The 14,077-nt window shown below is 50.7% G+C and overlaps 1 protein-coding gene across 16 annotated transcripts in view; it reads right to left on the bottom strand.

The window, feature by feature from the left end:
- Window positions 1–14,077, bottom strand: part of LOC105476270 (PBX/knotted 1 homeobox 2) — a 330,030-nt gene that overhangs the window by 229,371 nt on the left and 86,582 nt on the right. The window contains exon 1 of one of the 16 annotated variants that reach the window (XM_071076009.1): window positions 12,624–12,643. The exons of 14 other annotated variants lie outside the window; for them this stretch is intronic. The gene's annotated coding sequence lies outside the window, so the exon portion shown is untranslated. One more of the 16 variants, XM_071076008.1, reaches the window with a different exon arrangement.

Here is a 14,077-nt window from a genome sequence, read left to right as displayed (position 1 = left end):
CACTGGAGAAACACAGCTTTAATCACCCCTTCTATCCGGAGACTTAACTCCAAAACCAAGGCCCTGCTACCCGACTTGCCACCAAGCCATGAACTACACTTCCTCTTTCAGGAAAGGAGCACGCCTTTGCTTCTCACCCCGTTCAGCTGGGATTCACTGGGATTCCTTCCAGCTCTGGTGTCTCTGGGATTCAAACAACTCTGAGAAGGAAATTTGTTCTCTAGGTCGAACCTGTCTCCCTGCCTTCCCCCTCTCCATATGTCTCTGGGGAAGGCAGTTCCAGGAGCCCCAAACAAAGGGCACCAGGCCCCACCCTCTGAGCAGAGGAACACAGAGGGCTGTACTTCTCTCTACTCAGATGGCGAAAGTGAAGCATGGTTTGGGAAAATGAAGCTTGGGAAGAATGAGCTAATACAAGAGTCCCCCAGAGATGACACAGAGATTCTGGAGTCCTGAGTTTTACCCATTGCTTCAGGGGACGCGGGCACACACGGACACACTCTCCAGGCACCATGCAGTGAGGTAAATTGAACAGTTTGCTGACCCAAGGCACGCATGACTCCAGGCATTTTGCTGTTTTGCTAGTGGAATACCACCCTAGCCAGGGCTCAGCCTGGCTCGACTCTGCTCCCAAAAGCCGCTAGAGAGAGGGCATTTGGGTTTGTGGTTTGAAACTGTGGACCTCTTTCTGTGGCTGAGAGGGGAAGAATGTCCTCCAAGGAGGGAGAGAGAAAACTGAGGCCTGGCAGTCCTGTCCCCAGAGAACACTGTACAACTCTGCCCATTGCCTGGCTTTGCTGACTTCCCTGAAGGGCCAAGGAAGGGAGAGCTACAGGAAGGAAGCGGGGCCACTTGTAATTGTCCTGATGTCCAGACAAGGCAAGTTGAACAAATATTGAAAGGCAGGCGTGGTGGCTCACGCCTGTAATCCCCGTACTTGGGAAGCTGAGGCAGGAAGATCGCTTGAGCCCAGGAGTTCAAGACCAGCCTGGCCAACATAGTGAGACCTTGTCTCTACCAAAAATTTTTAAATGAGTGCACTCGTGGTCTCAGCTACTTGGGAGTCTGAGGCGGGAGGACTGCTTGGACCCAGCTGGTTGAGGCTGCAGTGAGCCGTGATCACTGGACTGCACTCTAGCCTATCTCGTATAAATAAATATTTCGAGGCCGGAGGTGAGGTCCCAGCCTGAACTCTGTATCTCTTGGTTAGATTTGGGGAATTTCTGAGCTGCATAGTCGGAAGGCCTAGCACCATGGTCCCCAGATACCAGAGATTCCAATAAGAATTAAAATGAAGAGCACATAAGGAAAAATTTACCACGGTGAAATTCTATTCCGAGGGCCATACATTCAGGGACTGCAAATATTTCACCTCATAATGAAAGGTTTTTTAAACTCTAAAAATACCTGGCAGCTGGGGGTAGAGAGGAAAGGCGGGAGAATAGTGAGTAAATTTGCCCATCTCTAAAAGGAAAAAAATAATTGTTTAAATAATATCATCAAACAAAGCTTTAAAAATGCTCTGTGGAGCCTGAAGGGGTGATGAAATTATCTGTCCCAGAGCACTCACCCCCCACTCGCAGCCTCCCCTGAGCCCTAGGAGCACATTCCACAGCTCCTCCCCCTGCACTACGGAAGGTGGGATAGAGGATGCCGGATGTCCCTCGGTGTCCCCTGCCAGTGCTCAGCATTCTGTCAGTCTGGACACCTTGGTGCCAGCTTCAGCCGTTCTCCCTCTGTACCTGGACTTCTCCACGGTGCACCTGCCAACTGCCCAGGCCTCTTTGGGGACAGACACCTCACCATGTGGCAGTGCAGCCACCTCATCCCTGGAGGGTGTGGGGTCTGAGGGGAGAGGTAAAGAGGAAGAATGGGCTGTAGGAGTGGCCACCACTCCTTACCCACCCCATCAGCATTAATACTCCCCCAGGACCCACAGCCTTCAGGGATAAGGCCCCTTGGTGAGGGTTGCAGGGGGCAGGGCAAGCAAAGGGGCAAGGAGGGTCTCAGCTGCAGCCTGGCTGGCCCCGGCCCCCAGCATGTCTACAGTGAGATGGGGGCTCTCTTGGGGATGCCATTCAGGCCGTGTCTTTTGCAGGAGGGGAAGCCAAAGAAAAACATGTATTTATAACATGAACTTTCCCCCTCTCCTTCCCCTCAGCTAACTGATTAATTAAATGAATACAAAGGCCGTCTTGTTGGGAGCCCTAGCCGCACCGACCCTCTGTGTTTTCTTTAAGCCGGCCTAGCAAACAGGAAACAAAAGGCTTAATTCTGTCTGGCTTCATGAAGGGGGCTGTATGTCACAGCCAGAGGCTGGGGCTCCGCCAGACCCCATGGAGCAGCCACAAGGCGGCTCGCGACCCCCAGCCTCCCAGCTGAGCCCACATTCTTCCCCAACCTGGCCTGATGCTAAACTCGCTGGGCTCTTGGGGGAAATGCCTACCCAGCAGGAAAGAAACTAAAAGGAGCCAGGAGTGCCTGAGATAAGGCTCTGGAAGAAAACCTTGAAGGAAGTGAGGCTGAGGAATTTGGTCCACATGGCCATTAATAACAGGAGAGAGGGAGGGGGTGAAGTCTGGGGCTTTCCTGATGGTGTCGGATGAAAAATCACCATTTTCCAGCTGGCACGCTTCCTGCTTCCCGTGAATCTGTCAGATACTCCTTAGCTTGGCAGCCACACAGGTGGCGCAATCTCCCTTTCACAGGTGGAAACTCCAGCTCCGAGAGGGACACAGGCAGCAAATCACAGTGCCAGGCACCTTCTCCAGCCGGCCTTGACTCTCTCTGCAGGACTTGGCCTGCTCTTCTGTGGCCATTCCTTGTGGACATTTTCCATGTCGTCTGTGAGACCCCAGAACTTTGGAGGGAGGCTGCTTTTTTTTTTTTCTGCCAAGGAAGAAAGCAATATCTGGGAAGGACATAGTTCCAGAAGACACAGAGGTTCTGAAGAGCTCATCCGGCCAAAGGCTCTAGGCATCAGCAGTGAGGGGGCTTCACACAGAGCCCCTGCATGTCTCCTCTAGCTCCCAAACCCCGCTAGAAAGCAGAAAGGAAGACCCCGCTTCCTCCTGTGAGTAGAATGGCCATAACCAAGCAGCAGTCTGGGTTCAGCCCCAGCCTAAGCTCTCAGGTCAGAAAGGGTTCATGGAAACCAAGGCCCTGGGAGATAAGTGAGAAGGAGCTAAAATGAGCAATGATGGCACAGGTGGCCCCAGGCTGAATCTGAGGACAGTGGTCTGCATTTAGGGATCCCGGTCAAGTCTTCTACTTCACAGCCTCACGATTCATTCACCAAAGCTTTACCAAGTCCCTCAATGTGCAGTATACAAAAGGCAGAGACCCCCTGCACATGAAGATCACGTGGTCTAGAGGGGGCGTCCCTTTGGAAGTGAGGCTAGAGACAGCGAGGAAACAAGAGCCCAGCCTGGGTCATTCACTCAGTTGCTCAACCGTTCCTCATCAAGGGCACTGGGGATACAGTGACAATCAACCCAGACCCTGCCCTTGATCTCCTGCAGCATGTCTCATGGGCAAGTCAGACATTAAACTCCACATCACATAAATAAATATGTGACTGCAGACTGTGGTGGCCTCGGTACAGGAGAAACACGGGCATGGGTGATGGCTGTGGCTTCAGTGTAGAGAAGAGACGGAGGGCCAGGGGGAGGCTGGGAACCAGCGGGAGGCACTGCAATGAGCCTGGCAAGCGGTGGCAGAGATTTGGGCTCAGGGGGCGGCACGGGGCACGGAGAGCCATGGTCAGGCCAAGATTCACCCTTTACATCACAGGTCGAATTCACAGAACCTACCACTGGGCTGTGAGGAAATGAGGGAAGGGTCAAAGTCAAAGCCAGGGCCCAGGTTTCTGACTACAGAAACTTGGTGAATTCTGCTGCTGTTCAGTGAGATTGGGTAGGTTGGGGAGGCACAAGTTAAGGTGCAGGGGGAGGAAATCAAGCTGGCCTGGTCCTTTCTACTCCCTCCCCTGCCTCCGACCCTTGGGAGTGACTCTCTCCTCATCCCTTGGCCTTATTTCTACATGGGACTAATGGCTGTGACAAGAGAGAACAAAATGCTTTGTCAGTGGGACCCTCTGGTCCCTGCCCCGGTTACCATCTGGGGAAAAGCCCAGCGGCCAGGCTCTGACGTTGTACATTGAAGGTAAGACAAGGTGCTCTCAGCCCAGACAGCCCTAAGAGCCCACTGGTGTCACTGTCTATAGATGGGAAAGTGGAATCACAGAGGAGAGGAGATACCTGCCCAAGCTTCTCAGCCATGGGTGATGAACTGAGGTGGTTTGGCTCCAAGACCAGGATTCATTCAATGAATGGATGTTGCTTCTATCTTGCCCAGTTCATACGCATAGCAAGGAGAGACCCAGTGAGTCTTTTATTATTTATTTATTTATTTATTTATTTATTTATTTATTTATTTTGAGACAGAGTCTTGCTCTGTCACCCAGGCTGGAGTGAAGTGGCACAATCTTGGCTCACTGCAACCTCCACCTCCTGGGTTCAAGCGATTTCTCCTGTCTCAGCCTCCTGAGTAGCTGGGATTACAGGCGCCCACCACCACATCCGGCTAAATTTTTTGTATTTCTAGTAGAGATAGGGTTTTACCATGTTGGCCAGGCTGGTCTCAAACTCCTGACCTCAAGTGATCCACCAGCCCTGGCCTCCCAAAGTACTGGGATTACAGGTGTGAGCCACAGCGCCCGGCCAACCCAGGAAATCTTGAGCAGCTCAGGAGCCCACATTGCTGATCTGGGACAGTAAAATATGCCACACTGTTTTCTTTTGCAATAACTGATTTAACTTCCTGAGTTGGTTTTTCTCACATGGATAATATATTTAATTAGCACTGAATGCGGGTACAGGGCTGGCAGGGGCACCTGGACCTGAGTGAAGGTGAGAACCGAGGAATGTTTTGCCATGAGAAGGGGCTACCTGGGCAATGGTGGGAGCAGCCGTTCTCCCCCCTCACTGAAGCTCTTTGACCTCCTCAGAGCAGTCTAGGAGCCTGGAGAGCTCTCAGAGGGGCTGGGGCTGGTCAGCTGAGCACAAGCACAATCACATGCCACCTGGGGCTGGGCTGGGGCAACAGGTGAGATCAACTACCAAAGAGGAGGAAAAAAGGGAAGAAGGCTGGGCATGGGGGCTCACGCCAGAATCCCAGCACTTTGGGAGGCTGAGGAGGCCGGATCACTTGAGGCCAGGAGTTTGAGACCAGCCTGGCCAACATGACGAAACCCTGTGTCTACTAAAAATGCAAAAATTAGCCAGGCGTAGTGGCGGATGCCTGTAATCCCAGCTACTCAGGAGGCTGAGACAGGAGAATCGCTTAAACCCAGGAGGTGGAGGTTGCAGTGAGCCGAGATCATGCCACTGCACTCCAGCCTAGGCAACAAGAGTGAGACTCCATCTCCAAAAAAACTAAATAAATAAAAAAGAAGAAGAAGGAGGAGGAGGAGGAGGAGGAGGAGGAGGAGGTGGAGGAGGAAGAGGGGCATGAGGAGACAGGTGAGGGAGTAGAATCTGCAAAAGAAAAAATCAGAGGAGGAGCAGGTGGCAATAAGGAGGGCATCAATGTCTGAGGGGCCTGTAGGCCAGATCTACAGGGTTGGGACCACCAATGGTCTCAGAGAGGCCCCTGTTATCACAGGTCGGAAACTCAAGGAAGTGTACATAAGAATGAGCCTGCACTGATTATTTTACTACCCTGTGAAAAACCTGTCTTCCAAATTCACTTGTACTGAAGGAAAATATAGTGAGGCACTCAAATTACCTCACTACCATGGAGGGGAATGAAGATATGGAAGGAGAGCCTGAAAGCAAGTTTCAAAGGGAGAAATTGTCCCCATGCGCCGTCCCTCTTACCCTCAGGTAAAGAGGGGACCCATGGCTGAAACTGATTGATGGGGTGCAATGTCATATGGCCCTCTACCCCTACCTTTGCCTTCTGGCCTTTCTATCCGAAAAGCTTATAGGAGCAACCCATCTAGACACAGAATTCATCGTCTTCTTCAGGGGAAAGAAATCAGCTATAGAAATGATGGTGGAACATTTGACTTTCTCCATGTGAGGATTCCATGCTGGGCTCCTGACACAAATCATCTCTCTGCTACTCTCTTTTCTGGTGAGTAGATGTGAGAGCCCCAGCAAGTCCCAAGAGGATGGGCTACCAGGCCCACCCCAGACTGTGGCGCTGGGAAACACAGACAAGGGACCATCAGCCCTTTTCAAGCTTCTTCCACCCAAAGCCTTGCCCCTGAAGGCTGCCTGAAAGCTCAGCTGCTTCCCCGCATTGGTCCTGCAAGGACAAGGATTATGCTGCTAATGCAGTTTGCAGGGAGTAACCACCAGCTTCCCTAGGGCCTCTAATCTGCAACCCCTGGCTGCAGTTGTGGCCCAAAGAGGTGGCTGCAGCACATCTGTGTGAAGGGCAGAGTGGAGCAGATACCGAGATGACCCACCCTGAGATCACCAGGACACCATTCCAGGAGTCCTACCAGTTCTGCACCGGCAGCTGCACCCAGGACCCTGGGGGATGTGTGTCTTCCCCTTGGGGACTCTCCAACTAACCACTACAGCAGCCCTGTCAGAGCCTCAGCTGTGTTTTTTTGTTTGTTTGTTTGTTTGTTTGTTTTTTGCCTCTGCTTTGGGGCAGGGAAGGGGTCTGAGGCAGAGCTGTGTTGTTATGGGGTCCCCAGCATGGGACCCTCCCGGCTAAGGCTCAGATGCAATGAATTACACAGGACCAAGCTCTCCCTGAGAGTCATCACTCAACTACTCCAAACACCAACCTGCCCCGACTAAGCGAGATCTCTGTCCCCTCAGAGAAGCAGGGGTCCTGGCTGGGGCCGACTCCAACAGCAGCACTCTCTGCAGCGATGCTGACCCCATGAAATATGGCTAGTGAGATCGAGGAGCTGACTTTCTAATGAGAGTGCATTTTAATTCATTTAAATTTAAGTAGCCACATCACTTATGGCTACCCTATTCTCACCCAGTAGAGTAAAATCCAGTGATCCCAGGGAAGTGCCTTCTTCATATCCACATACCAGGCACTGCTACAAAGGCCTCTTCTCAAAGTATAAAGCACCAGGGCCCCTGCTCAGGAGGGAGAGGACCCTTTTATCTCCGCTAATCATCAGGGATACTTAATTCCCTGCAGCCACTACAGGAAAGCTGTGGTTCTCTACCAATACTTAGAATCATGGAAAATTAACAAGGATGAGGCCTTGGGCATGATCGAATCCAATGCCTTTGTTCTAATGATGAGGATATTCAGGCTCAGAGAGGTAAGGTAGCTTGCCCAAGGTCACAGGTGAAATTGGAGCAGGGTTTGACCCAGGTTTGGCTTCACTGGCTCTCAGATCTTCCTCATCCCCTGCACCACCTCTGAATACCAGCACTCTCTGTAACAGTGGCCCTTCCACCCTTGTCCCATAAAAGCCTGGTTAGCAACACACAGCATGGAGATTCTTGGTGGGGATATTGGGAGACTCCATGATGGAAAGGCTTCCGATCACTTGGGGTGTGGTGTACAGGGACAGAAAGTGGGCTCAACGGAAGAGGGTTTCCCTGGCTCAGGCCCTGTTTCAGGCCCTATCCTAAGCTATAGGCCTCAGGGAGCCCTAGAGAAACCAGCAAAATGTCCAGCCCAGCCCCAGACACAGTCAGCACACGCAAGAGTCAGTGACTGAGAGAAAAGATGCACAGACCTCAGAGACCCTTCCCAGCTGCCATGGGAATACACAAGCTCTGGGAAAACGGCCATGCTGACACTCCAGCAGGCTCAGGGTCCGAGAGGAAATCTCACCTGTACTGTTGCCAGCTCCATGATTTGTGTGCAAAAGTCGCCCCTTTAAGGATCTTGGCACAGATCCCCATGGCCAATGCCTACAGACAGAGCCAAGCCATGCAGAATGCTGGTTCCCCAGCTTCCCAAGCAGACCCAGAAGCCACCTAAATGGTGGGGGAGGGGGCCAGCCAGAAGCTGTAAACCCAGCGTCCTTAACCTGGAGTTTCTGTGTCTAGGACATTGTCAATAAATTTGTGTGTGTATATGTGTGTGTGTGTGTGTGTGTGTGTGTACGTATTCCTTGGGAGAGAATTAATCATTCCATCAGATCTTCAAGGAGACCATGGCACAAACACTTTAAGAACCCTGACATTCAAAACCAGTGTTGGAAAAATTATCAGGCATTGCCATCTGCTGACGGGACTCCCCCACTGGCCGTTTCCCTGGCTTCTCAAACTCAGTGTTGTAAAAAAGAGACCCTTGGCCCATGAGAACTTCACTCTCATTTTCATGAGTAGTATGTCAGCTCACCGAGTCTTCAGGGTGTAGGTTTTCCCCTATACCAGATTTCCAATACCTACTCCATCACCTTGTTCTTTTGGTTCTTCAGAACAGCTCTCAAACCTCTCCTCTTTTGGCCTTGACCCTAACCAGGACCCTCGACCATCCCCAGGACCTGCCCACCTCCCCACTCACTGCCAACTGCTGAAAGTCTTCACCCCTCCTCCTGCTTCTCAGGCCTCCCAGCTCCAAGCCATCCTCATGTTCCTAAAAACTTTTAGTTTTATAATATTACCTACTTGCTTAAAAGATTATGAACTGAGGGTAGGAAAAACACATGTCTTGAACCAGTAAGCAAGAGGATACAGGCATAATGGAAAGATCAGGTGCTTTGGAGCAAACCAGCCTGGGTTCAAATTCTGGCTCAGCTTCTTTCTAGTCTGAGAATCAGTGTTTATATCTAAAGGTAAGTTTAGGTGGGGTACAATTACAATACAGTAATAATGAATGCCCTCCTTGAAGAAGCCATGTTTCTTGTGGTGTGGTTAAGAGTTCAGACATGGAAACAGGCTCCTTGGGTGCTAACCCCATCTTCCCAAGCTACTGGTTGTGTGATGTTGGATGGGTTCCTTAAGCATTCCATGCTATATATATTATAGACGTTTTCCCGTCTATAATACAAAAGAGGATAACAATAGAGCCCACCTCCTAAGAGCGTCAGGAAGGTAGGACCTACGTAAAGAGCTCAAAGTCGTGCCTGGCATGTTGGAAGTGCTGCATGCAGGTTAGTTATTATCTGGAGGGTTTGTGGTGAGGATTAAATTAGCTGGAGTATGCACAGCACCTTGCCCGCAGCCTGGCATATAGTAGGTGCTCAATGGACGGCAGCATCTTTCCCTTCACTGAAAATGTATTGAATGAGTCTGTTTTAACTCGTGGCATTTTACATTCATGGCAAAATATCCAAGTGGGAGCACTGCAGCAGCAAGCAGTTTAAGAGGAGGAATGAGGCCTCGGGGACACTGAAGCAAGAGTGGGCCTTTGGGGTCCTCTGCAGTGAGGGGCTCACCAAAACCCCAGGAGAGGCTGAGTGCCCCTCTCTGTCAGCCAGTGTGATCCCAACACAGGGGCAGGAGGGCCCAGTTCCCCAGGTGTAAGGGTCCTGCTGTGAGGACACAGGGTGAGGACCCTCCTGTGAGGCAGGGTGGGGGTGGGGGACTAGGAGCTACAAACCTCCTTGCCTGTGAATCCCCCAGCACCTGCTCAATATCTTCCAGGTTCTCAGGAGACCCTGAAAAGACTCGCTGTGTTATCTTCTGATGAGAAGCATCAGCAAAGACCAGGAGAGGATTATTGCTCTCAAGAAAGGCTGCAGTGGGAGCTGGCCTGGGGTGGGGAAGTGGATGCCAACTGCTCTTAGCAAGGGATGAGAGCTCTTTCCAGCCCAGAGGGCCCTGCTGGAAAAGGAGAAGCATGTGCAGAGCTCTCCTGCCCTGCGCTACGCAACCACCCTCCACACAGGGCTCAGCAGAGACCAGGGAGGAAGGGCTCACACAAAGACGCCTAGATTTGACTTTGGAAAGCCCAGAGACATCACATTGCTCTTGGTCATTGCCCCTCCTATGGGGCCCTGCTGGCAGCTCAGAGCTTGGAATAGCTCCCAACCAGCCCTTCAATATTGCCTTAGTTGAGGAAGGGCCTCTGCAGTCATTAGCATACTTGGTACTCACAACACTACGGTGAGAAATTTATAATCCTACCCCCATCCGGAAAATGGGGAAACTGAGGCTTGGAAAGCTTACATGGTTTGTCCAAGGCAGCATTTCTGGAATGTGCTCCATTCTATCCTTAAATCCTCGTCCCCTGCTCTGAACCTCCTATGCCTGCACCCCACCATGCTGCCTCTCATCAAGCCCCTCTTCTTACTGGTGAGGACACTGGGCCTTCGTTCACAGGGTGAGTCCCATCAATGTTCCTAGGTCAATGCCCCTCTCTGCACTGAGGCTACTTTGTCCCCGGGTTTGAGGCGGGGTGGGGTGCAGGTTATCCCACACATAGGACAAAGCATCCACGCCTCTTGTAACAGGAAGAGCGACTCTGTATTTCATGCAGACATTCGTAAGTTATAAGCCTTACACAGAGAGAAAGAGGCACATAAATTAAAGTGGCCAACTTGTATGCACACATGCACACTGGCACGGACAGAAGGCTTGCTTTAAATGGAAAAAATTAGCAGCTTGAAACAGTAAAAAACCTCAACTTTGCCTCAGAAAGATGCAGGGCAACTTCACAGAGTTTTATGTGGCCCATAAATTAGAGCCGAGAAAGGGCCTCTGCAGCATTCCTCGGCAGAGGGGGGCTTTCTGCGGCGCAGATACGCTGTGTGGCAGCATTACAAATGTCCCAAGCAGTTTATATACAACAGCACAGCATGAGTTTGCTGGGGGATATTGGAGCTGGTAATTGCTATTCTAAAACTGGCCTTGTAAGCTTGGAGAAATGTTTTGAGGGGGGAAAAGAGCCAATTTAAGAGCTTTATAAAGCTATAAATGCCTTCTGAGCAAACCAAATGTAATCTATCTAGAGAGACAGGTCGTCCCTCAAACTCAGTGGCAGAGCCCGCAATGCTGCACAGCTGACAGAAGTGACCCTGAGGGTCCCACCTAGCAAGTGGTTCACCTGCGTGGAGGCAAGGGACTGTCCCAGATGACCCCAGCACTGCCTTCACGTCACCTCAGGGCAGTCTTCCCCACGCGCAAACAGTCCCTTGCTCACGAAGAATTCACAGCTGGTTTCCCTGCCAGCTTCTTTTGATTTCTTTCCCCCAAACAAGTGAAACCAAGCCCCCCGACCTGGCTGGCCATGATTTCCTGTGTGCCACCCAGATGTCCTTTCCTGCCTGTGGCCTCTGAAACAGGGAGGCTGAGACTTGGGGGACAAGGCAGACAGTCCTCCCACCTGGCCTGGGTTCCCCATCCAGAAAATGGGTGAACACCTCCCTTCCAGGGCTGCTGAAAGAATTAAGAAAACATATGTAAGCACCTGCCATCCCAGACTCAATAAAGGGCAGCTGTTATTATTTAATTGTTGTTATCACTTGTGGGAAGAACAAGTGTGCTCTAAGCAGAAGGCACTTTTGCGGGTCTCCACCTTCCCCAGACCCAGCTCCTGCCAGGCTCCCCCAGCGTCAGGTTAAAGGACATCATTTATGAATTCCCGCCAGCAGGACACAGGATGGACGCTGGCCCAGCTTTCCCCAGGAAACAATTGCAGTGCCTGTTTCCTGACTTAATTTGCCCTTATCTTCCCAGGCTGCCTTCAGACACATTCTTCAGCCCCAGTGCCTGTGAATGAGTGCGCAGCCCTGCCCTGGCTTTGCACGGCTCTGCCGGGACCCCGGAGCCTTCTGCCAATCCTGGTGATCAGCTCAGAGCCTCTTCACATCAGTGAGATGTATGAATTTCCCCACATTTATGGTGAGAAAAACCGAGACTCAGAGAGACCTGCTGGAATAGAAGCCAGATTCCTGCTCCCTCTACCTCTGCCCTCAGCCCTCCCCCCGCCGCAAGTCCCCAGCCTGCCCCTCACGTCTCTTCACAGTGCCCTGTGCCACAATAATCCCTCTCTCTGCTCAGATGTCGATATTTCATCACGGAAAACAAAAGCCATATAATGCACAATTACCCACTTTCCATTGTGTTTTAACAGCTCTATTGACAGTGCGAAGCACCACACTGGAGCAGTAGAAAGGGATTCGAGATCAAGCTTCCGGTGAAATGTGGTTTTAGTTATATGTATTTTTGTAGTTTTTGCAACACCTTATTAAAGTTGAAAGGGATATATAACAGCATTACCGGTGACGTTTTTCAATGCCAATGCAGCCGGGTTTCATCACAACCCAAAGCAAGTACGTCCCAGCCACTTCTGAAAAGGCGTTTCCTATGTCCTCGTCCAGCCCTCCTGAGCTGGCCACCCCCAGTGCACACCCCACCCAAAACACATGCCACACCACAACTTCCCAACAGTGGAGTCTAGTGATGAGATGCTCGCCTGAGGCACTGGCAGGTGACTGCACTGCGACGTCTACTGCTCAATCCCCAAATAATGAGACTGTGGTCTTCCCTGACCCGCCACCCCCACCACTCTCTTAGAGTGAAATTATGGTGGCCTAATTGCTGTGGCCTCAGAGTTATGCCACACAAGTTTGCACCTCTGGGACATTGCTGAGGCTGTGCCACACTCCTGGCTTGCTCGCTTTGGTTTCTTCTGCTTTCTAAATTCCTACGCACCTTTGAAAATGAATACAATCCACTCACAAAATAAAATCAACACACAGGCAGTAGCCTGTGGTGACTGGAGAGTGTCCTGGACTTAGAATGACAACATCTGTGCTTGAATCCTGCCTCTGCCATCTGCATTAGCTGGGTCTCTTTGGCCAAGTCTCTTGACTTCTTGTCTCTTCATGTTTTTGTTGTTGTTTATCTACAAAATAAGAGTTTAAGCTACGTTATTTAAGGGTCTTTCCAGTCCCAAGATTCCTAAATGAACACCTCTTAAGATTTTCTGGAAAGTATTTATGTTATACCTACTAGGCACTTGGTGCCATAAGGAATGAAAAGATGAAAAAGATGCAGCTCCTGTCCTCAAGGAACCTGCAGTTTGACTATGGAGACAGGCACATGAGAACAAAAAGTGAAATTACATCAAATAATTCCAGCCCTAGTTCAAGAAACAATATATGAAAAGTCATGAGGCAGTACATGATTAGATGCCAAATGAATTGTGCAGACAATAATTGCTCTAGGCCAAGGAGTTCAGAGGAGGAGAGAGTGCTGAGGGATGGGCTGGTCACAGAGCACTGTATTTAAAAAATGGGAATCCCTGCTGGGCTTGAAGGATGCAGGCATGGATTTGCATCTGTGGGAACAGCCAGAGTGAGAGCCCAGGTAAGTGGACCTTTGAGAGCAAATGTTCACAGGTGGCCATCACAGAACAGGGTCAGGGGACAGAGTATCAACCAATTAGAGTGGAAATGAGACTTCATGCTGAGAAACCGAAAGAGGGAGACCAAAGCAGAAGCTGGGCTGTAAAGGGTTTTAAGTGCCAGACTAAGATGTTTGATTCGTATCCCATAAACAATAAGGAACCAAGAGGGTGAGCAGCGGAGTATCGTATTTTGAGAGAATTAATCAGGCCATGATCTGCAGAATGAATCGGAAGTGGCACAAGTATGGACGTCAGAGAAAAGGCACTCTCAGTGAGCCAGCAAGAGGTGACAGCATCTCAGCTAGGCTGGTGGCACTGGGAAAGCAGTGAGATGCTGGGCATGGATAGGAGGACAGCCTCAGCCTCTGATAGGTGATAGTTTGGTTCACCATTTAATTTATTGCCCAAATTGACACTTTTGAGAATGAAAAGAGAAGGCCGGGCGCAGTGGCTCATGCCTATAATCCCAGCACTTTGGGAAAGAAAGGCGGGACAATCACCAGGTCGAGAGATCAAGACCATCCTGGCCAACATGATGAAAACCCATCTCTACTAAAAATGAAAATATTAGCTGGGCATGGTGGCATGCACTTGTAGTCCCAGCTACTCAGAAGGCTGAGGCAGGAGAATCGCTTGAACCCAGGAGGCGGAGGTTGCAGTGAGCTGAGTTCGTGCCACTGCACTCCAGTCTGGCGACAGAGCAAGACTCCATCTCAAAAAAAGAATGAAAAGAGAGCTATTAACAGTTATACTAGGACAATAGATTTAAACAAGAGCCATCCAG

This window comes from Macaca nemestrina, chromosome 12 (assembly GCF_043159975.1).
Source record: "Macaca nemestrina isolate mMacNem1 chromosome 12, mMacNem.hap1, whole genome shotgun sequence".
Lineage (NCBI taxonomy): Eukaryota > Metazoa > Chordata > Mammalia > Primates > Cercopithecidae > Macaca > Macaca nemestrina.
The sequence above is the reverse complement of the archived record's forward strand: the minus strand, read 5'-3'. Positions and strand labels throughout refer to the sequence as shown.